General features: G+C 34.6%; 1 protein-coding gene and 1 long non-coding RNA gene across 2 annotated transcripts in view; one reads left to right on the forward strand and one right to left on the reverse strand.

Annotated features, from left to right (window-relative positions):
• LOC125054214 (F-box/LRR-repeat protein 7-like) overlaps nucleotides 1-24,921 on the reverse strand; it is a 70,299-nt gene that overhangs the window by 41,994 nt on the left and 3,384 nt on the right. The gene's annotated exons all lie outside the window — the stretch shown is intronic.
• On the forward strand, nucleotides 18,852-24,129 carry LOC125054215. Its single transcript, XR_007117681.1, has 2 exons — nucleotides 18,852-23,281; nucleotides 23,624-24,129. It is a non-coding gene; the product is annotated as an uncharacterized LOC125054215 (long non-coding RNA).

Consider the following 24,921-nt stretch of genomic DNA (forward strand, 5'->3'; position numbering starts at 1 on the left):
GACAGTAAATGTACATTCAGAAGATCTTTCATGTGAATAGCCGTATGAATAAATAACAATTTTGTATTTTTTATAAAATTAAGGAATAATTTCACGTTCTTTTAGTGTCTTCTACCTCATGATAAGGCATCGGCTCAATTTATTTGGTATTTCTATACTTAGAATGATTATAATAATAATTAGTGGCACTCCAACCTCTTTAGGTCTGGGCCTCAGATTTCTGAATCTGTTTCATGATCATTTTTCAAATTTTTCAATCTAATAGGGAGGGTAGGTGTCAGCTTCCTGTGCCAGACACACGCCGTCGACTTTTTGGGTCTAAGCTATGTCGGTTTCATCACAATATTTTCCGTCACCGTTCGAGCGGATGTTAAATGCGCACATAGAAAGAAAGTCTATTGGTGCACAGCCTGGGATCGAACCTACGACCTAAGGTATGAGAGTCGCACGCTGAAGCCAACACTGCTCACTTAGAATGATTATACTTAAAGTATTATCATACACAATCACATACCAACACTACTTTATACTGAATTTTTTGAGCTTTAGGAAAATAGGTCTGACGGGAGTTTTCGTTTCATCGGTCCCAAACATTTCACACTGAATAAACTTGATCAACGCACGTAGGCGAAAATAAACAAGAATATAAAATGAATCTGCAGAGTTTAACTTTAGATTTTTATTGCCATACTAGTTTGTCAGAACCAATTCTCATATTAATAGCAATTCACATTCAAAATGCATATTTTATGCATACATTTGTTTAAATGTGCTTCTAACCGTCTTAAATATACTGAGAATTCCTTATATGATGCAAGTCAAATACAGAAACTGATTCGGTTCAAAGATACTTTATTTCTCAAAGAATTACATTCACTTAGTAAGAAAATTTAGAGTAGGTTAGTTATGTACATTGTGTTATTAAGTTATTTGAAAATAAGTTACAGTAGAGTCCGTTTATAATGACATCGAAGGGAATTGACAAACACGTCATAATAAGCGGACGTCATACATAGCGTTTTGTGAAATGAAAAACCTTTTTTATGTAAATATTTACATATGTATGTACTTAAGTATTTTAATACAGAAACATAGTTATTATGTACATAATATGTATACAATATACATACAAGTGTATTTTTAAAAATAATCTGTAATTTTTGTCTGCTTTTGTTATTTCATTTTATTATAAAAACAGTCTCTAATACTTTTGTGTATCGAAGACATAGCTATGGTCAAATTATCATTTTCAATATTGCTGTGAACAAATCGTGATAATAATTCTGCAGCTTTTAATGCCTCTTCTGCGGTAGGTAATGGTGCTTCCTCGACTTCCTCTTCCCCATCACTTTCGAGTTGTGCCTTATTAGCACGTGCCGAACGTCGTCGGGAATCAACGAACATTACCGGAGGTGTAGAGAATCATGTCGGTCATTATAACCGGACATAATCTATTAAAAATGGGTCATAATAAGCGACATGTCACTGTAAGGGAAGTCATTATATCCGACTTTTTTATAAAGAATTTTATATGAAAACCAAACTTCGTAGTGTAATTACGTCATAATAACCGGTTGGTCAATATAGGCGGAGTCATAATAAACGGATTCTACTGTATATAAAATAAAAAAATTAGTTTCTAACAATACGTACAATATTTTTACAAAACTGATTAGGCACCTATAATCAATATCTTCTTCAGTTCTATGAACCTCCAAAATCTCTTTTGCCCTTATCAATTCCGTAAAAGAAAATGTTTCAATAATTACTAAAACTCTGTATTTATTAAGTTAGTTAACCTCTTTATCTATAGTATTCTATCATGATCTATTTTATTCTTCCGTGACTGTATGCCTCGTGGTGCGTACCATATCTATGTACCAATGGGACTTGTTGTACAATGAAGAACAGTATCAGGTAACTGGCTCGTATTAGACCCTGAAACCTACGTATGTCATTCAGAAGTCAGACAGAAGACTAATCACCTCCTAGAATATAACGAAAGAAATCATTGAAACGGCTGCATAAAACATAGGCCAAGACTCATAAATGTTGTTACGTCATTGAATTTTTATTCTAATAGTCTTAGTATTTTTTTTTCAGTAGAAAAACATAGGATACCATATTTTTCAGTATTTAATAAATAAATCGATCAGAACCATTTGAAGTCCAAGATCCGTGTTAAAAGTGGGAATAACATCTTAAAACTACCTAATTTACATTTTTCATTTCAATATTACAAGTTTATATTTCCTTCAAAATGAACCGGTATGAGTAGTAAGACTCTACCAACGTTACTTTTATCTGTAGATCATACCTACATAATACCATAAAGTTAGGAATTTATTCATAGACAACACTAATCTATAGTCTTATGACTCAACGTTAAAGTTACGAAATTCTTCGTGTTTGTTTATGACTCGACTCTAGATTGACTTGTTTATAACCAATCATATTGTTATTTGTACGTGCTTCTATTTAATATCTAAAGATATTGTAGGAAATATATAATATGGGAGATAAAAATTAGAGAAAATCTGCTAATGGTTTTGGCAAATATACGTTATGATAGGCATCTACATTATGGCCGATTTACATTATCTTAGTGTTTGGGAGAGTGCTTTAGTACAACTTGAAACGCAAGTTCTTTATCGTAGCGTTTACTAAAGCAAGTAGCGTTTACATGTTTCAACTAAAGTACTATCCTAAAGCACTCTCCTAAACACTAAGATAATGTAAATCGGCCTTAACATACATAAGTAAGTAAGCAAATCGTGCTTGACTAGACGGAAAAATTAACAAGAATATAGAACTTACTGCTTGGAAAGTCTATCAAAATCAAGAAAACTTTTTGATGACAGTGAACATTAACTAAATAATATTTCGATATTGAAAACTTGGGTAAGTTGTATTAAAATGAATCCTTAAGCCTATTTTTGTTTATTATTTAAGGTCAAAGACCGCTGAAGCAGTTTCAATATGACCGGATTATAGTTTCTAACAAGGTCCCACTCCCGCGCCGCTGCTATTTCCATTTGATGTCTTTATTACTTTACGCAATTATTTTACTTCTCGCGTTTCAAAGCTGTTAAATTATTAATACACCAGGTTCATTTAAATACAAATACCTACTTTGAAAATCTCTAAATCTCCTTATTATTTATATAGTTGTTAAATTTTCTTATTATTTATATAGTTAGTTGTAGTTCAATAAAATAATTTTTAACTTCTTACACGAAGACGATGTCGTCTGCGCAGAATTAGAATAATAATAATTTTCTATTCGTTATTTAAGCGTTAAAACCTTAGTTAAGTAGTACAATATTTCGTTAATTCCCTACACTTTATATTATTATCAAAAATTGCAACTCATACCTCATTTCTTTTTTTAAACAGTTGTACCACGCTCATAATATAAACACCAGTCCTTTTAAAAAACCCTCAAAGATATTTACATGACTCTCTATCTGTAGTCACGTAACAAAAACTGCTTTTAGATGAATCTTTACTATAACATTCCTCTGAATTCAACAGTAAATGGACCAGAATTCATGAAGATATTTTGTAATCAAGTGAATGATGCCGTAGGCAAAGGCAATACGTTAATATATGCCTGTATTGGCTTCCAGGCAAAAAATATGTGGGACTTAATCACCCATCATAATAGCCGCTGAAAACGTTGCTTCGAGCTATGAACAATTACAAGTCTATTTTTATGTGATCACAAATTTTTAGTCAAATATTTTTTCTGCTAAAGACAAAAACCGTGAATTTGTGGTTATTTTATGGATTTATATATTTATGCTTTGGTGTGTGTACATCTATTTTATCTAGTTTGTAAAGGAAACGGAACAGAATAGCAAACCACCCAACACTTTGACATGTCGTAGCTTTATAAAAGTCCTTTAAGATACCGTTATGTAAAGAACGATAAATGCCATATTTAATATTTATAGCTATGCTTCAGAGGTTGAGTCACATGGCCTCCCGATTTCGATACCGGTGTAACAAGAACTGTTCAGGCACAGAAGGCTGCTTCAAAAAAGAATAATGAATACATACATGCTTGCTCCATACTGGGCTTCGGGAATCTAAAAACTATCATGCAATCAAAAATAGATGAAATCCCTATACAGATTAATTCGAAATCTTAAAAAATCTCACACGCCAAAGATCATTGCGTGACTGTATCGCATACGATAACACTTTAAAAATACGTGTTTTTTTAATGAACTCAATTGATAGTATCAACAAGCCGTATTTTAATTGTTTAATGTGTGTAGTAAAATCTATGGGCATTAAAGTATCGCGTGAGAGGGAGTCGTAAATTAAAATTAAAACAATAGTGTGTATTTCATTTTTAACGCACGTTTGACCGCTGGCCCATGTGCATTTAACTTTGCGTACACCTTAGTTGACACTGTATGAGATCTTCAGATAACGTAATAACCTTTTAAATATATGTATGATATGTTACTAAAACATTTCATATGCCGATTAAATTATACTATTTTATAAAGAGAAGACACATTTATATTAGACATATTAGTTAGAGTTGTGGTAGTTGAGGGTATGTGGCTACGGGATGGCACAATAAATTGCTATATAATTATTATAATGTATGCAACAGCTCGGTGCAATATATCCATCATCAAGTATTTAATAAATTGATTTGAATTTATAAACGTGTAACATTATTTACAGACAAATATTCATGGGCAGAGTATGTTATGCATATTCCCATGTCTTTAAGAAATTATTAATGCAAGTTCGAGATAGTTTATAAAATAAAATATTGACAGATCTGATTTTAAAAATGGCAACTCAAACAAAGTTTAAGACCAGAGTGCGACAAAACAATAATTGTTTAAGGGCGGTCATAGTAGGTTGATCTACTTACAAATTAATGAATTAAAAAGCATCAAGTGTCTGACCCAGTCTCAAAAAAGAAATAAAACTACCCTTAAATCTTGAATTTCATTTTTTTTTAATTTTAGTGTTCGTAGTCGATTCCCGAATAACATAAAATACCTAAAGGCCGATTTACATTATCTTAGTGTTTAGGAGAGTGCTTTTGGATAGTACTTTAGTTGAAACATGTAAACGCTACTTGCTTTAGTAAACGCTACGCTAAAGAACTTGCCTTTCAAGTTGTACTAAAGCACTCTCCTAAACACTAAGATAATGTAAATCGGCCTTAACACATTTCCAATGTAACCTATTGGATCTAAAAAGGTTGTAGAGAGACTGTGGTAATTTAATTTGCGGGCAATAAGTAAAAAAACCTTCGTACCTCGCACATATTTTCTTGCAGAAGCAAAAAATAAACGCACAAAACCTCAGTGTTGCCAGAAGCCATACGAATTAATACACGTTGTTAAACAGGTTACAATAACCCTAGAAATATGCAGATATGAGTGTATATTTTATTATAGCAAGAGCGGCGATTTTGCACACATTGAGTTCCACTTATTTTCGAAGAATGTTAATTGAAGTCATCGAAAAGTTATGTTCTCCACATACAAATTGAAGATTTTTTTTGTTACATTTGCTAGTTCACCATCAATTTGATATATACTGTTAAACGATTACCTCTATGTCAATTATAAAAACCCTACAGCGCCTGATGTTACCAGAAGCTCATCTATACATACTAATATTATAAAGAGGAAAGATTTGTAAGTATGTTTGTAACGAATTGGCTCAAAAAGTACTAGACCGATTTTAAAAATTCTTTCCCCATTTGAATGCTACATTATCACTGATTAATATAGGCTATTTTAACTGCAAGAACAAAATAAGGATCCCTACTGAAACTACAATAATGTTACCCAAGGTGTAAAAAAATGCCTAAAAAATATCTTTCATCGCATGCACTGCGAAAACTATTGATGATAGAACAAATAAATGTTCCACAATATTAAAGAACATGTTAATATCTACAAAAATGTTTAAAAAATAAAAATAAAATATGTTTATTATGGAACATAAGATACATGTATCACTTATTCCACGTCAATAAATTTAAATTTGTAAGATTCAATTCATTTTGTGTATTTGAGGCAGACCTACGAGTATGTCAGAATCGCGTTCACTTAGTCAACTCATGTTACAGATATAATTTCATATTTATATATTTGAATTTCCCAATTTACAAAAGTCCCATTAACCCAATTCATTTTTATATAAACTGTGTTACAAAGCTGTTCCTGAACGAATGTATTTTAACCAGATTTTTTTTGTTGAATATTTAAGAAGCAATCCCACGTGGGAATAAAGAAAATGGCTCGTAAAGGCAAATTGCAATACTCCAATTTATATCATACTCCGCTGTGACGATGTTTTTTATTGAAACTTGTAATTTTATTAAGATTATGTTCATACTATCCTGTCGCAACTTTGGTATTTGGTAGTCATACAAGGACAGTCAGTGGGCTCCAACAATTCTTAACCCTATTTATAACCCTAATTATATTTAATAATTATATAGGCTATAAAAATAGTAATACATCATAATTGTAGCAATATAGAAATCGTATTTTAGTTATCACCACTACGTTTAGGGACTAGAATGGTACAGTCGTACCAGCGTGCGAAGAATGGTGCCAATATTTATTCTTATTTTTTTAGATTTACCGTTTTTATACGTATTAGTTAATAACTCAGGTATTTTTATTGTTATATATTCAATATGACAGTACATTGTATTTATTTTAATCGCTACCCTTGAAATTGTATGAAGTATTTAAAAATATAGTTTTTGCAGTGACTGTGTCTTGTATATAAAATGTATGTTTGTCAGTTGACCCTTTGTGTGTTAAACTTTCAAACAATTAAGCAATATGCGCTTTAGCCAATAAGCCATCACATAATAACATGCTTAAATACTCCCACGCACGCCCAGATACCTTAGAGCCATCTTATTGATGCTCACTCGTAAAGTGCCCGTTAAACAAATATTTAAAATATGGTGCTGTCAAAATGATGACCAGCCATTCATGTAGCCTGACCCACAGGTCGCATACCAACTAAATGACCCTTCCAAGACAATGCATCAACTGTAAACCGATTTGCAAACTCATAGATCAGTACACTACTCCCAATATATCACTACCATCATTTTAAAATACAATTTTCGCCCTTATTTTACTATGATACAGCATAGTTTTCTGTACACTTTTAAATTAAATACACAGATTGTGTGAAGCGAATTTGATGTTTGTGTAAAAGGTATAGAAATGATTTTAGCTAAGCGACCTTAGAGCTATCACCTGTCAGCTTTAAAAGACAGGTTTAGAGATTAAAACCCTGCTTTATATTTGAAGTTGTGAGATTTACAAGCAATTTACTCATAACTTTTATGAGAACTCAACTGTCTCGAGTTAGAAGAGTTATTGTTTGGCGCCGGAACTGATATTTATTTATAATGGAATTTAAAAAGGTTTTATTTCTACACCTAACTATATAGTATAACTACCTATTTCTTATAATTTTTCCTATTTATTTTTGAAGTTATACTTCTTTAGACGCGTTATGAAAAATTGATGAGAGTGAAGTTTTACGATGCGCGCGCACCGTGACACAAAATTATCAGTATGAAGTTGCCCACGGAAGATGCTACGGCATTGGACATAATTTAAAAACAACATTCGAATAATAATAGAATTTATGTTACGCTTAATGTTAGAGAATAATAATAAATATTTATTTATTTAATTTTTTAAATGTAAACTGAACTTTATTGACTATAATAATTCATTTTCCAGTCTTTGATTATTTAAGTATAACAGTTAAGTATAACTTCTTACGCGCGTACATAAGTACACGTACCCTTTTTTTTTAATTGTTCGGTAATTTTTACCTAAGAATAATCTAGGATTTAACTTGGAATTTCGTACAGTAAATTACATCAGAAAAATACTATATGAGTGGAAAGATATGAATTTACAGAAAGCCCAACTAAAGTCAACGAAAATAAATACTAGTTTAATTAAATAAAACATATAATCTTTATTCATGAGATACGAAAGACAAATTCTAACAAAAACCAGTACAAATTACATTAAGTACATATAAGTATAAAAATAAATCAATCTACGCATATGTGCTCTGTGAAATCACACGGCAGGTTTCATTTTGTTCCCATATAGGGTTTATGGAATTAAAAACCTAATGGTAAAGAAACAACGGTGTTAGTAAAATGTTTTTAATTTCATAACAGTATTGCATATAACTATTAAATTGTTAACACGCGTTTTAAAAAAAATACATAAGCCAGTGGCGCTAAAACCTTTTTAGGTATGGGCCTCAAATTTCTGTATATGTTTTATGATCATTTGTTAATCTAATAGGCAAGTAGGTGATCAGCATCCTGTGCCTAACCCACGCATTCGGCGTTTTGGGTCTAAGGCAAGCCGGTTTTCTCACGATGTTTTCCTTAACCTTTCGAGCGAATGTTAAATGCAGACATAGAAAGAAAGTGCATTGGTGCACAGCCAGGGATCGAACCTACGACCTCAGGGATGAGTCGCACGCTGAATCTACCAGACTAACACTGCTCAACGCAATGTTTTATATTCTGCAAAAATCAATGTCTGAAACGATTAATAATAAAAATGATAATAATTATAACATACTAATTTTTCAAAATTTCTCGTTCTTTTATAGATATATAATTAAGCAACTAAAAACGAGTTTGTTTAGTGGATCATTCAGAAAACTAAAATCCGACATCGTAAATCAAAGTAAAACATAAAAATGTCCACTTTAATACGCTTACGGAACCTGATAGGTGAAAGAACTCGCTTTTTGCGCTATCTGTGTGATTTTGTCGCCGGTGACGATGTAATTGATTGCAAGTTAGAAGTGGGGTTGGCATTTTTATTGAGCTCCTCAATTTCTAGTTATAAATACCGAAGAATTTTAATTAAACATTACATGTACATTTTACGCTCGTATATCTATTCATATCTCATTGATATTAAAATACTGATAAGCTAAATTAATTTGTAATTTTAGATGACGGAAATAGCGATATACTTATTAGGTGCCTTTCTTTCTACTTTACTTTACTCTATTTACATGGCATGTCTGAATTCTTGTTAAGGTACACAATAATAATAATAAATAAAGCAGTAAAAAAAGGATTGTGTGGTTTTATGAAACCACGGTAAAAGTGAAACTTTTTTTCACATTTAACTAAATTTTTTTGGAATCATATTCCATTAAGGGTATAAAAATCGCTTTATTAATCTTAATTGTATACTTGGAAAATTTGAATAATAATGGGAAATAATAAAAGTAGACTAAGTCTCCAACTAATATTGTTATTGAACTCTGTGTCTTAGAGAGTACGACATAAATAAAATAAAATAAAATAAATAAATAAAATAGCCTTTATTGCTGAACTTATTTTTACAGTAATTTTTCTTACAAATACGTTTATAACTTTTAACAGTTTCTTTTCTTTTCATAAATCCGGTATCGGTAAACGGTCGTTTCTACATTTCAGCTTGTCTTTCGACATAGGCCTCCTCTAAAGATTTCCACTCTGTTCTATTTTTCGCTATGCGCGTCCATATTGGGCCCGCCACTTTTTTGATGTCGTCCTCCCATCTTCTAGTCTGTCTGCCTCTGTTTCTTTTACTATCTCGTGGTTGCCATTCTGTTATTATTCTCGTCCATTTCTCCTTCTTCTCTCTTATCATATGTCCAGCCCACCTCCACTTTAAGCACCTGTATGTTGTGTATGCATTCTTAAATTTTGTTTTGTTTTTGATACATTTTAGTTTAACTCGGTCTTTTCTTTTAATTCCTATTGTGCTTCTCTCCATTCCATTCTGACAAACTTTTATTTTCCTTGCTTGTTCTTCTGTCAATGCCCATGTTTGGCACCCATATAGTAAGCATGGTAAGATACACATATTGTATATTCTCCTCTTGTTCCTCATAGACATATCCTGGTTCTTCATGACTTCACTGAGTGACCAATATCTCTTCCAAGTATTAGTTATTCTTCTTTCTATTTCTTTTTGCATACATTCCTCAGTAGATATTAACTGTCCCAAATACACATACTCCTTTACATACTCTATTTCTTCATCATTTACTGTTATGGACTCTGTTTGTGAGGAGTTAGACATTACTTTTGTTTTCGTTAAGTTCATTGACAGGCCTGCCTTCTTACTTTCTTCCGCTAACTGTTGCAACATTTCCTTTAGGGTTTTCGGGTTTTCCGAAAATAAGATTAGGTCGTCTGCAAAGCGTAGGTGACTCAGATTTTCGCCATTTATATTTAGTCCTTTATTCGTCCAATCCAGATTTCTGAATATCATTTCCAGAACTGCTGCAAATATTTTTGGTGAAATTGGGTCTCCCTGGCGTACACCTCTCTCAACCGGAAATTCTTCGCCTATAGATTCTAGTTTTACTTGTGCGGTGCTTTTTGTGTATACGTTTTTCAGTATCCGTATGTATTTTGCATGTACGCCTTGATCTTTTAGTGCGTCCCAGATAAATCTATGTTCAAGTGTGTCGAATGCTTTGTTGAAATCCACGAACCCTATGTAGTAAATTTTGTTATATTCTTTAAATTTCTGGAGTATTTGTCTAAGGGCGTGTATGTGGTCTATTGTTGAAAAATGTCTACGGAATCCAGCTTGTTCTTTGGGTTGATTTTCTTCAAGTGTGTTTGTGATTCTAGATAATATTATTTTTGAAAACACTTTGTAAATATTGGACATTAAACTGATTGGTCTGTAATTTGCTATATCTCCTTTGTCACCTTTTTTATGTAGTAGTATAATTGTAGATTTTGTCCAATCCTCTGGAATGTTTTCCGTTTTGATAATTTCATTAAATATATCTGTAAGTCTTGGAGCTATTACTGGTAACGTTGCTTTTAGAAGTTCGTTTGTAACAAGATCAGATCCAGGGGCTTTATCGAGTTTTTGTGTATTTATTGCTTTTATGGTTTCTTCCTTCATTATTTCTGGTATATATTCTTCATTAGTTATTTCGTCGTTTTCTTTTATAGTGTCTTTCTCTTTTTGACTTCGGTATAAGTTTCGGTAGAATTCTGTAGCGATTTTTAATATTTCGAGTCTTTTACCTGTATTATTGCCATCTTTCTTTCTCATACTTGGTATCCAGTCCTTTTTGTAGTTTAACTCCTTCAATGCCTTTTTTATTCCTCCTGTCTTTTCTATGTAACTTTTCATTGTATTAGATCTTTTAGTTTTTCTTTCTTTCCTAAGTTGTTCACTGATCTTTTTGCTTACTTCTGTTACTCTTTGGCGGTTTCCTTTAATTTCCTTTTGTCGTAAAAGTTCTTTTCGTTCTTGTAATAATTGTTTGATTGTAAGTGAGACTTCTTTCTTGATACTTTTGTTTGTTTTTCTGGTTACTGTTTTTAGTTGATTTAGTAATAGGTTGTATTTTTCTTGTATCGATGGATATTCTTTCTTCTCTAATTCCGCGGCATCTAGAGATGTTTGAAGATTATTAAGTAATAGTTTAGGGTCACCTGAGTATTGTACCGCTAATTGTTTATTTTGAAATCGTCTTGTTTTCTTGAACATTCCTGACATCGCAACTCGAACCATCCTATGGTCTGTGTGGAAGTTTAAATTGTTTATGATCGAAATGTTCTTGAAGGCTTTTCTATTATTAGACATAATAAAATCGATTTCATTCCTATATTGTCCATTGGGTGAGATCCATGTCCATTTTTTTGATGGTTTCCTTTTATAAAAACTGTTTAGAATACTTAATCTGTTTTCCAGTGCAAAGTTTACTAGTCTTGTTCCGTTTTTGCTTCTATTTCCATACCCATAGTTTCCTATGGTATTTTCTTCCCCACTATTTTGAATCCCAATTTGTCCATTAAAGTCTCCCATCACGATGACGTTTTTGTGTGCGTTATCAATAGCGTTTTGGAGATTTTCATAGAATTCCTCAATTGTTTTTACGTCCTCTTTTTTATCAGATTCAGTTGGTGAATATGCCTGTATAATAGACCATCTCTCTTCTTTATCTCCGTTCACGGGCAGTTTTATATTAAGGATTGCAATACGTTCCGAGAATCCACTAAGTTCTTCTATGTTGTTGACTAGATTTGCTTTCACCATGAATCCAACTCCATACAGCCCGGGCGTCTCCCCTTTATAATGTAGTACGTATTTGCCATGGTTTTCTATACCTTCTCCAAATCTGCGCATTTCGCTAATACCTATAATATCCCACTTTAACTCTTCTATTGCCAGCTCTAGTTCTTGGAGTTTTTCAGGTGTTCTAAGAGATCGACAGTTAATAGTTGCTATGTGGATGTCATTTACTTTGTTTTTCATGTTAGTGTTATTTTTCATGTTAGTGTTATTTTTTTCCTTTAGAGGGTCGTGGTCATTTTTCCCCACGATGACCAGTCGGCTTGGGGAAGTATTTTGTTTTGTTATTTTATGTTGGTTCATGTTGAGCTGTTTATTTTTCCGTTTACCGACAGTTAATTGTTATTCTTTGTTAGTTGTTGTCTTAGCGGGAAAAGACGAAAGAGAATTAGCTCTAATCCTCATTACGTCGAAAGCATTTGGTCTATTGTTAATCGGCGGCATTAGAGTTTGTTGTTTCCTTGGTTGAGCATTGTTTTGTGGGGATGATGATGTTTCTCTTTTGCGCTTTTCCTTATTTATGTTAGTATTTTTTTCTTTTACTACTAGTTTGTCAAATTTCAGGTACGCGATATTTCCCTTTTCTCTCTCCTCTTTTAGCTGCGCCTGCAACGTTTTCCTTTTCTCTATTACTTCCTTTGTGTAGTCTTCTGTAACATATACATTTTTGAAGTTTTTCTTCTTTCCCATAACTTCATTCTTCTTCCATTCGCTCGTAAAGGAAATCAGAATTGGTCTTGGTTTTCCAGAAGACTTTCCCTTTCCTAGACGATATATTTTGTTTATCTCATGTTCTTGTAATTGTATGTCAAGGTCAGTTTTGAAAATATGTATTGTATTTTGTATTAATTCTTGTGTAGACCTTTCGCCTTCATTTACTCCAAACATTATCAAATTGTTTTGCTTCTTTCCTCTTTTTAAACTTTCTACTTCCTTTTCGAGATTTTCTACTTTTATTTTTAAGTTTCTATTTTCTGTTATAATAGGTTGAAGTTTTTCGTCTAATCTCTCCATTATATTATTTGTTATCGAATCTTTCAATTCTATTGTTTGGTTCAAGATTTCATTCTTCATTTTATCAAACAATAGTTGAAACTGATCCTCCATTCTTGTAAACTAAATCTGCGTGTTATGGAACGTAATTAGTGGTAGTTTTTATTTACTTGCTCTGGCAACACTAGTTAGCTGTTACTGTGACAAGTGTCAATGTCATTGATCTTTTGTCTATGCTCAATATGATTGGTGAATTTCTAACCTCTAATTATCACTTTTTGGAGATACTTTTGTTGAAATTCAAGAACTTACGTGATATTGTGTGAAATCGGTAGTTCCACTACACGGACGACACTTCGATTTGTGTTTTGTGACGTCGCAGTCTCAAGAACAGTGTACGAAATTATTTTTTAGCACTCAATATTACGGAGCTACACAATTACGATGTTTACAGTATGACAGCCGGAAACGGAATTCCGTTTAGTACGACATACATAATACTTAACAATTATTTAGATTATATATACACATATTAAATAATAGTCTATACACTACGACTACACGGTCAGCTGCTGCGAACTATAGGCGCTCGTCATAGCAGCCAACGCCAATATGCACTTTCACTTTATCCCTACTCCGCGGCCGACCGTCACGCGACATGCGAGACACAGACGAAAAAGTTTGAGACGATGTAATAAAAGTTTCACTTTAAATACATTTTAAAAAATTTAAAAGTTTGTTAGAGCGAAGGACGCACCCAACTATGGGGTTACCGGTAGTGTCTACCAAGCGCCAACTTAAATCTTTAAATATAAAAATATCCATACTCCAAAGGGAACAAAATCGTTTGAAGAAGGTAATCCTCTTTATTCTTATCGCATATAAAATAATTTACACCCTACACTTAAGTGTTTAATATATACCCATTTAACGCAATAGAAATGTTTAATACAGAGCCATATTGTTTATTTTCCTGAATTCAAATATATTTCCATTGAAACTCAATTTAAAAATAAACCATAACTTATTCGAATAATCTTCGCATACTTAGAAACCATTATACCATAAAGTATGCTTCGAGATAAGACCGTTTCCTCACAAATAAATAAGAAAGCTTATTTATGTTACTTCAAGTTCCGTCATAACATACCATAGATAGTATTTACATATCTCCATTCGTTTAGAGAATGTTATACAGTTACATTATTCTAATGCGTTTACACGTGTTTTAATAGTTTCGTAAATTATCAATTTAGGGAAGACTGAGAGGAATGTTAAATGTTTTTATTTTTTAAGTGGTTATTAAGATGTTTGTAGCTTAAGGTAGTGAGCAGTGTTGGCCTAGTGGCTTAAGCAACGACTCTCATCCCTGAGGTCGTAGGTTTGATCCCCGGCTGCACACCAATGGACTTTCATTCTATGTGGCCATTTAACATTCGCTCGAACGGTGAAAGAAAACATCGTGAGGAACCGGCTAGCCTTAGACCCAAAAACATCGACGGCGTGTCTCAGGCACAGGATTACCTACTTGCCTATTAGATTGACAAAACAATTCTCATGAAACAGATACAGAAATCTTCGGTCGAGACCTAAAAAGTCTTTAGTTTAAGGTAGTACATGTAGTATATGTACGTATATAAGTTTCTATCATTATTTTATACTCTAGATAAGATCGGACTGCGTTGGACCCGATTTACCTCAGCTCTGCAAACCAGGTCGAATGGGGTATTCTTGTCCCAAGATCCATCCTACATCATAAATGGCAGTTGAGGGTTGTGGCTTGAACAACTGAGCGGACAAGGCTACGCTGTTACCAGGTCCAGCCTTGGGCGATTGCTGTTCTTGCCATACGAGACACGAGACATACATAAAAAAATATCGCTTCGTTCATTAAGGAGTTAAAATACTTCACAATTTAACTAATTAAATATCATTAATTTATAAGAAACTTATTAAACTTTAGGGATTTGACTATTATATTTTTTTACCTTTACCGCTAAAATAAATAGATGCGCGCGTTTGTACTGAGTGAATTAATGAGTGAAGAAGTCCATACTACTCGTATATACCAGCACTAGTAAATCATTTATTATCAAGGACACGAACCGTAATGCAGTAAAACAAATTGTTGCCTTAAAAACAAGAGAACCTAGCAAATCATGCTACTTCGAAATTAAACTTAGCATGCTTCATTCCCACAGTTTTACGTCGGATTATACTAGTAATTCGAGATGTTATTTCCTCTTATTAGGATCTCAACATTTTATTTCTAATTAAGATACGGTTCACTGGACCAAAATATTCTTAAAGTTAATTATTATTTGAATTTTTATTGCCATCACATGAGTCTTACAGATTCGTACGTTATCACACTCCCTTATTCATAAATATGTTTTGATTAAAACGTTTACACAGTTTAATAGAAACTAGAAGTAGTACGTCTTACTTCAAAATCATCTTCCACATGTTCTAACTTCTTAATGAGTACTTTAGTTACAATATTATATTCAGAACTATGATTCCTACGGACATATAATTAAAGTGAAATGAATTTAGCCGACTGAACACAAGAAAAAAAATAATTTCAGCTGACTATTATTAATCGTATACTTTTTATTATTTTCCTAGTGTTATAAACATCACTTTCTTACATTTCCATTAAATATTAATAATAAATATTTAACTTGTTACAATTTACTTTCCAAGCTATATATGCTATATCGCTAAAATACAACTAAGAAATTAACATTATTTGAGCTCTGAAATATGAAAGAAAGCTAGTATATTAATGAAGTTAATTTATATAACTTTTTTCGTACAAATTAGAACAACCTTGTAAAAAGTTGCCTGTAATTTGTGCAAGTAATCAAAAGTTTTTAACTTTGCCAATTAAGACTTGTGTAGATTGGACAAAGAGACAGTTACTAAATGATTGTCTCATTTACAACTGGCCTGAATTTTAAGAAAAAAAGTTAAGTCTTTAATGCTGGTAAGGGAGTACTTTAGACTAGTTTAAACTAGGGTATGATTCACGTTCGAGACATAGAATGGCAAATGGATTGATTTAACATGAATAATACTAAGCGACGAGTAAACTTTCTTCAAGTTAACTAAACTATTTTTTAAATTTTTCTGACCGTTATTGACCAAATGCGTCCGAAAATTCCAAAATTCAGTAGATGCACTTTTCCCAGTTTCAAAAGAAAATTCGCTTCAAGAAACGAATATTTGACATATTACTCACAAACGTAGGCCATGAAAAGGCAAACGGACACATCCTGTTTTCAATTAATGTCATAAGAAGTTAATAAAATCAGAAATTTAAGGTAGCAATTATAAATTCCGTATTTAATTTATAGAATACACTTCATTATTATATTTATAAACAAAAAACCTAGTCAAAATTACCATATTGTAACCCATAGCGATTACTTTGGTACCTATTCTTGTTTTCTTTCGTACCTTAAACACTAACAAAATCCCAAATACACATTACAGTAAGTAAATAAATCTAGTGGCAACCCTAATGCTATAGAAGTTTCCTAATTTAATGTGCTTTCACGCGTGATAGAGGATAATCCCCGATTGGTAGCGAATACAATGAAAAGCGATTTCAAACATGCGTATCAGATGAAAATCTAACAATGTAACGTTTTCATGTGCGAACTGTTAGGGCTATCAAAGACAATAGCTTATCCTTATTTCTTACTAAAATTGTAGAAAAGTAGTAAAACCTATAACAAAATAATAATATTATATATTATTGAAATGAAAAAACCCTATAACCTTTTTCTGACTTCACAAAGTATAAAACAGTGTCGCTATGTGCTGTTTGTAAGATAAGATCTTTTATGCTACGCAATGGGTTTGGATTACACAAGAATGATTCAAAAGAAACGCTAATATATACTATAAAACAAATTCGCTTCACGCAGTTTCTTAAACTACCCTCTTATGTTAATATGCGAACGAATCTAGTGAAAAAAGTAAATAATAATGAATGATGAATGATAATAACATGGCCATGGACAAATGTTATCTACATTAAGTCTCATTCTATTTTATTAAATTCTCTAATGTCGTAACCCTGTTTCGAGATCAAAACGTGCGCTCCCACGAAGTTAGCAACGTTGCCTCTCTTAAAAAATAATCACATTGAGAACATGAATGGAATTTAAAACTCCGTTAATATTGTTCTCATTATGTCTGTATCCTTAAATAACTAACTATTAACAATACGATAAAGCCTTTAAAAAATACTGTGTCGGAAAAAACGTCATAAAGCTGAAGAATATATCCTTCTTTATTCTTTATATATAAATGTTCTGTGCACGTTTGTAATTAATCTCCTCCTAAACAATTTTGTTGAACTTTTTTTTTAATTTTCGAAATATTTGTATTTATGAAGTGTCCCGACACTTCATAAATACAAATATTTCCACTAGTCATAGAAAAACTGTCATGTAAAATTCGAAAATTGCACGATCGTTTGTACTGAACTGAGTTCTTAAGCTCACCAGACGTACGCAAAAAATAAATAAAAATCCCCGAAAAGAATAGATGAAACAGATAACTTATAAATAGCAAAGATAATTCAAGTAATACGAATCTATAACCCCGTTATGGGAAAGAAGTGGGCGCAATTCTGTGTTAGTTCCATTGCTGATTTTATACAGTGTATTGCTTTCTATGTCTACCACTAAAAGAACACACATCTAAAAGAATATTTTAACAGAAACGAGAGAGGTTAAACGCCTTACTGGTTAACGTTATATTTACGCAAATTTGTGGCATGAAATTAATGTAGAATGTTTATATTAACTTACTTTCGTTTATGTTGTAATTAATTAACGAACCGACGGCTACCGGAATGGCACGATTTCGGTACCATTAATGTATGAGATTAAATACTTTTAAACACCGATAAATTTACATTTTGCTGTAATGATTACATTTAAGACATTGAAGAAGTAAATAATAAATTATAGTACTTTCGAAATTTTGGTGTATATTTGGTTTTAATAATATTAGAATTGAACAACAGTTTGAGCTTTATGTACACCGTGTATTAGAAACAGTCTAAGATTGTTTATTCCTAAAATTGGTACTGATATTATTGCGAATTTACATTTAACGTCTATTTATAAAATAATTTGTGCTTTTCTAACTTTTAAAATACATTTTCTATAAAACTAAGGGATTCAAATCTTTGTGTAATTAATATGTGATTTATTAACTAAATAGAACTAGAATATAGAATAACAAGTAGTAATTTTTTTTATAAAAAAGTAAAATAATCTAAGCTGCGTCATATAATTTGTTTTTGTCATGATTGGAAATAAAACGGGCTTTATTATTATTGACTAAATTACTTAACTGCGTAGAATGATTCCAAACAATCTGATATAGTGTTGTAGTAGTGATGTAGTGTTAACAATAAATAAAAAGTATTAAATCACTCGCGGTCTGGTTTCACGACATGTTCATATGAAACCGCGGGAAAACATTTATAATTATTTAACTTAGCTATAAGGTGTAAAAGTGTTCAGACAAGTTGTTATACTTCCTCCGATTTCATACCAGTTTTAGAGAAAATAGCAAACTAGTCTGAACTATTTTCAGTATTGATTCACTGATAATATAAACTTAGCCAAGTACCTACGCTTTGATCTATTTGAATATCTTTATCTTTATATTATAAGCAGAAATTGCAGTAGGTAGTTTCGATACCCAGCCGCCTTTTATAAAAGAAAGGTCTCAATGTGCGGGGGGCTCATTTGTTGCTCGGACGTAAACGAGTAAGGTGGTTGGTATCGAGGCCGCATACTGTGAGTTCGTTCTATGTTATTTTTATTCGGTGGTTTCTGTGTAATAGTTTTAAGGTTAACGGTTGTTTTTAAAATACCCAAAGTCGTGTTGTTTTGATTGTATAAGATTAATTTTAAGATAGATTTAGTGTGATTTCGAATATACCGTGTTTTGTTCTTTGATAAAGTTATTTTTGGTTAAATCACTTCTTACGTTATTTCGAATTGTTTTCCTTTATTTGATTATTACTCCTGATTGCTAAAATCAGAAGTGGGATAGGATTTCGCTCACAAATAAGCCTTGTAAACAACCGTTAATTTTAGAATAAGTTGCCACGTGCTTCCCGTGAACGGTCAATTAGGACGAAGCCGCCTCGCTCTGATATTAAGCGTAGCCGTCGAAAGCGGTCTGTGCGAAACAATAGGCAGTGTTCAAGTCATGGTGGAGTGTGTTCATATTCGCGTCGCAGCAGGACTCGTTCTCATTCGTGTCACAATAGTGTCGTGACGGGTCGCTTTCACGTCGCGTTAGGTTACGTTCGCGTCGCGTTAGGTCGCATTCGCATTCGCGCCATGGTAGGTTAACCATTGGGACGACTATGATTGCTTCTCTCGTGTGGATAATTGCCTAAGAAGTGACGCAAAAGCCTGGTTAAACGAGTGGGCTACTAACGAGCGTTCATGGCCAAATTTCGTTAAAGAGTTTAGGTTCATGTGTCCGCAAAAGGTGAACTACGCGCAAATTCTCCACGAAGTTATTAACTCGACGTCAGAAAAGTTTCTGTCATACGCAGAATACGCGCGTTGTTCGTTGCGTTTACGCCATGTAAAAGGATTAAGTGAAGAACTTATGGTCCAAATCGTGATTTTTGGTATTAGTGATGTACAAGTGCGCGCCGAAGCAACTAACGCCGACTTAACGACAGAAAATCTGGTCTCATTTTTAGCCACGTATGTTAAGTCTATCCGCAAATTAGATAATCGTTACCCTGATAGCCTGAAATTGTTCAATTCTAGCTAAGCACTTAATGTTTTTATTTTTTAATATCATCTGCGGTAGTAAACTACTTTCCTGGTCCACGCAGACCGATTAACTGTTTATTGAAGGGAATAGGTGACAAAGAGTTTGTCGCTCGACAAATATATGACTTTGACTATCGAACTACGTAATATCTCGCTTGAAGTTGATTTTCTCATTGTACCTGCGTTGTATATGAATACGCCGTTCATAATAGGGACAGACGTTCTCAATCGTGATGGCGTCACGTTTATTCGCACGAAACGTGAACAATACCTAACTCACACACCAGATAGGGTACTAGTAGTGAATGCTGTGAATGCTGTGAATGCTAACCAATTTGACAGCATAAATACGCCTCTCGAAGGTGCGGAGTGTGCTAAGTTGATGGCTGTCATTAAAGAATTCTCTCCGTTTTTAATATCCGGTACAGCAACTACAGCGGTGACTACGGAGGCTGGTAGTGTGCTTATGTACATTGACGACGTTCTTATTGTAAGTATGTCTAATGACGACGGTATTTCTCTATTACGCGATGTCTTGAAGAATGACAGAAGCTGGATTCTCTGTCAATTTGCGAAAGTGTTCTTTCCTCACAACTAAAATAGAGAACTTGGGTCGTGTTATCAGTTATGGTCAGGTTAGGCCGAGTCTGCATAAAATTGAAGCGTTGGTTAATTCACCTACTCCAACTAACGTTAAGCAGGTACGTAAAGTTTAAGGTTTAGCTGGATACTTCCGGCGTTAAATTGAAGGCTACGGGACAAAAACCGCATGTATATCGCGTCTCACTAAGAAAGACGTCAAATTTGAATGGGAACCCGAACAAGATCAAGTCAAACAAGAGTTCTTAAAGCAATTAACCAAAGAGCCTATACTTGCGATTTTGGACCCGAGCCTTCCCACTGAACTAAACACCTAGCGTCTAGCAGTGCAGGATATGGTGCCGTGCTTATGCAGGCCCACACGGATGGTAATAAACGAGTGGTAGCCTATTTTAGTAGGGTTACCCAGGGTTTGGAGCCCAAGTACCATTCATATGAATTAGAAACGTTGGCGGTCGTCGAGGCTCTGCAACATTTTCGGCATTACCTGGTTGGTATAAGTTTTAAGATAATCACCGATTGCAATGCCTTGAAGGCCACCGAACGTAAGAAGGATCTTCTTCCACGAGTTGCCCGCTGGTGGGTATATTTACCAGATTGTAATTTTACTTTTGATTATAGAAAAGGGGTTTTAATGCAACAAGCTACGTGTTGAAGTAGGCAACAAAGGTTTCCAGTGGTCCGACGTGCTGTGGAGGATACCTACAGCTCACTTTGGAGGAATATCTCCAAGCAAAGTACCATGCAGACTTCACCACTGCAGTTACTGGTCGGTATCGATATGTGATCTGTGGAGTTACTGGTCATCAGATCGTTAGTGTGAGATGTGGCAATTACTAACTCTATTCCCAATCGGGAGGCTCTCTTAACTCTTCGCAGGTGGCGAGCTTCCGAACTGCTTGCAACCGGTCGATGGTGCCGGGATGCCTGCGTTAGCGGAAGTCGACGGTGGCCGCACGCCTTTGCTGTCGGAGACTTTGTTTGTGAGCAAGACTGCACAAATCACCGGTGAACTGGACCCCGGCATGCGTGGGCCTTACAAGGTTATTCGCGCGCTACCGTGCCACCGCTACGAGTTAGAGCTACTAGCTGGTTCCTGATGTTGTGGCAAGGCGAGTGGACGCCGGATGCGTGCACATTTTCCTTCGAGACTTGACTTTGTGGTGCTAATGTGTTTAGACCACTTTGAGAACATACAAGCGTATGGGTCTCTGTTTTAAACTTTTGTTGTCCTAATATGTTTAGACCACTTGGAGAACATGCAAAGGTATGGGTCTCTGTTTCATATTTTTGTGGTGGTAATGTGTTTAGGCCACTTAGAGAACATGCAAAATGTATGGGTCTCTGTTTTAACAAATTTTCGCTTAGGAGAGCACTAGGAGCCACTGTCGTTGTGACAGTGTATTGCAAATATACTGAGTTTTATCTTAATTCGTGCTAAGTCTGAAGCTATCTAATTCTGTAATATTTGGTTTTTGATTAGACCTTATCTATGTGCGCTTGAGTGCACGCTTGCGCACATGGTTCTGGTAATGGAGAAATAGAGATAAATGTCATTTTTCGTTCCTACAATTCAAGATATACGCTTCAGGCTATGACACGAAGCTAGGTAGATTACTACAAGTTCCCTTACAGAGACTGCGCTAGACAATTATGAGCAGGTTGCAAGTGATGCTGCGGTCGAGGACGCTGCACTGTCAGAAACGGCCATCTTAGAAAAAAAAAATCCCAACCAGCAAACCGGACGGAGTATCAGGTTATAAAAGAGGAGTGGAACAGCGGATTGGGGGTATTCTACGTTTGGCTCAGATGTGACGGCCGTTTCGGTTGTATTTAGCGGTTATTCTCTGTAGGTATTAGTTTCGGTCTTTAGTTGTGTTAATTATTATTTTTGGTCAATTATTATTTTAGTGTTGTAGTTAGTTAAATCATTTTGTAAGGAATGGAACTTTAATCAAATCAATAACATAGAACGGCCCTTGAACTGGGCGCAGATGGCTAAATCAGCTGACTCCGAGACCGCCGATCTCATACGTAAGCTCGGAGAAGGTAATTTAGACCCTAGACGATACGTATGTCAAAACGATGTGCTCTATTATCGTTGTTCACCCCTTGGTGAGGAGCCGCGTTTGCCTTGTTATATACGTAATAGTCACAGGCTTAGCTTACTGAGGGTATTCCATGACGAGCATGAACATATCGGGGTTGACAACACTTATGACCTAATTTTAAAACACTTTTGGTTTCCCGGTTTAATGCAATTTGTTCGTAAATATACGACCCACTGGGTCTGGGTGCATTTCTAAGAAACGTATCCAAAGAGCCTCACGTCAACCCATTACATCATGGGAAAAGTACGGTGCCCTGAGAGTTGTGCCGCATTTTTCGAAAGTAAGTTTCAACCCCGTTACTAATATGTTATTTCCTTATGTTAAAGATGCGCGCGTGATATGTTGCCTTGCGTGCGAGTGTGAGGCAACTATGTGCCTTGCTGGTTGAAACGGACTGCCAATGTGGTGCGGTCATGGTGTGTTCCTGGGGCCAGCAACCTTGAGAAGCGGGCCTCGGCAGACGTGCATCCTGTGCGCGTGGCGGGCGCTGTCCCGGAAGATGTGTTCTTTGAATACATATCAAGCGCAGTCCTAGCAGCCTTAGGGCTGGTGCTCTTTTGAGAGTGTTACGGGCGCTGTCCCGGTTAGTGTGTTCTTTGAACGCACTTCAGGCGCAGTCCTGGCAGCCTTAGTGCTGGTGCTCTTTTGAGAGTGTTACGGGCGCTGTCCCGGGTGGTGTGTTCTTTGAACTCACTTCAGGCGCAGTCCTGGTTTATGTTGCTAACGGGGGAACTTGTACAAGTTCAAGTATGAGAATGTGTGAGATGTTTTGTGAGATGATGTATGCATACTTTTGAAAGCGAAGTGTTTTAGCTAAAGTTGTGGAAGTGTGCTTTTGTATCAGGGCCTTGGATGAGTGATGAATGACAGACTAGGCACTAACGTAATGTCGTCGTGATTAACTAACAGAATAATTGATGCACAGATTGCGATGACGAATACCCCGATGACGTTAGTGAGCCTTCAGCTGCGTGTGCTAGTCCTGCTGCTTCCTCAAGAACACTCGAACCACATATGGGTGAACATGGTGACCAAGATACCGTCATGCCTTCCACCAGTTCTTCCAAAGAAGAGATCAACAGTGCATCCGAGGACGGTGCACAGTCAGGAGAGGCCGTATAAGCAGAAATTGCAGTAGGTAGTTTCGATACCCAGCCGCCTTTTATAAAAGAAAGGTCTCAATGTGCGGGGGGCTCATTTGTTGCTCGGACGTAAACGAGTAAGGTGGTTGGTATCGAGGCCGCATACTGTGAGTTCGTTCTATGTTATTTTTATTCGGTGGTTTCTGTGTAATAGTTTTAAGGTTAACGGTTGTTTTTAAAATACCCAAAGTCGTGTTGTTTTGATTGTATAAGATTAATTTTAAGATAGATTTAGTGTGATTTCGAATATACCGTGTTTTGTTCTTTGATAAAGTTATTTTTGGTTAAATCACTTCTTACGTTATTTCGAATTGTTTTCCTTTATTTGATTATTACTCCTGATTGCTAAAAATATATATAATTCTTCTGTGAGTGTGTATGTCAGCCCGGCAGGTGGCGCTGCAGTCGGTACTTTCATACTTTAATATCCTAATAGCTTGAAATATCATGCAGGACAACGTCTGTCGGGTCCACTAGTTACAGTATATTTATTTTAAAGAGACTAATAAAGGTACAAATATAATAGAGTAATATCCGTCTCGGTAACGAAGTTGGTTATAATCCACACGGTCCGATAAGACCTTGCACTCGGAGGTCCTCGAGACAGATTCGATTTCCGGCGACATAATTGTTTCGGATTGGCAAAAGGTTACCTACTTATAGTATAGTAGAGTCTGGGCTATCTGGCTGGCGGTAGCGGTTGCGTTCATTAGTGCGCATCCTACCTGTCCAGGTAATAATCCTGAAGAAAGCATTTTAAGAAGCGTAATGTTTAATTTTTCGTTTTTAAATAAGATACCTGACATACTTTTTTTATTGCCAGACATTTTTGACAATGCTAACTATGTGCCAGACGCGATTTTAAGTTTTTTTTTTTTTTTTCAGTTTGTACAAAACGAACGTGTGAAAATCTGCCATATTCTTCATTCATAGAAGCGAATATGAAAGAACACTACGCAAATCAAGGCATTTATTTACGTTTGCCAGGATTTGGGAACTGTTCACTTTTAATATATATAAAATCTCATACAAATTTAGTATTGAACTGCGCTACTGCAGTTGCTATCGCTTGTATAGTCAC

The sequence above is a fragment of the Pieris napi genome, chromosome 11 (assembly GCF_905475465.1).
Source record: "Pieris napi chromosome 11, ilPieNapi1.2, whole genome shotgun sequence".
Taxonomy (NCBI): Eukaryota; Metazoa; Arthropoda; class Insecta; order Lepidoptera; family Pieridae; genus Pieris; species Pieris napi.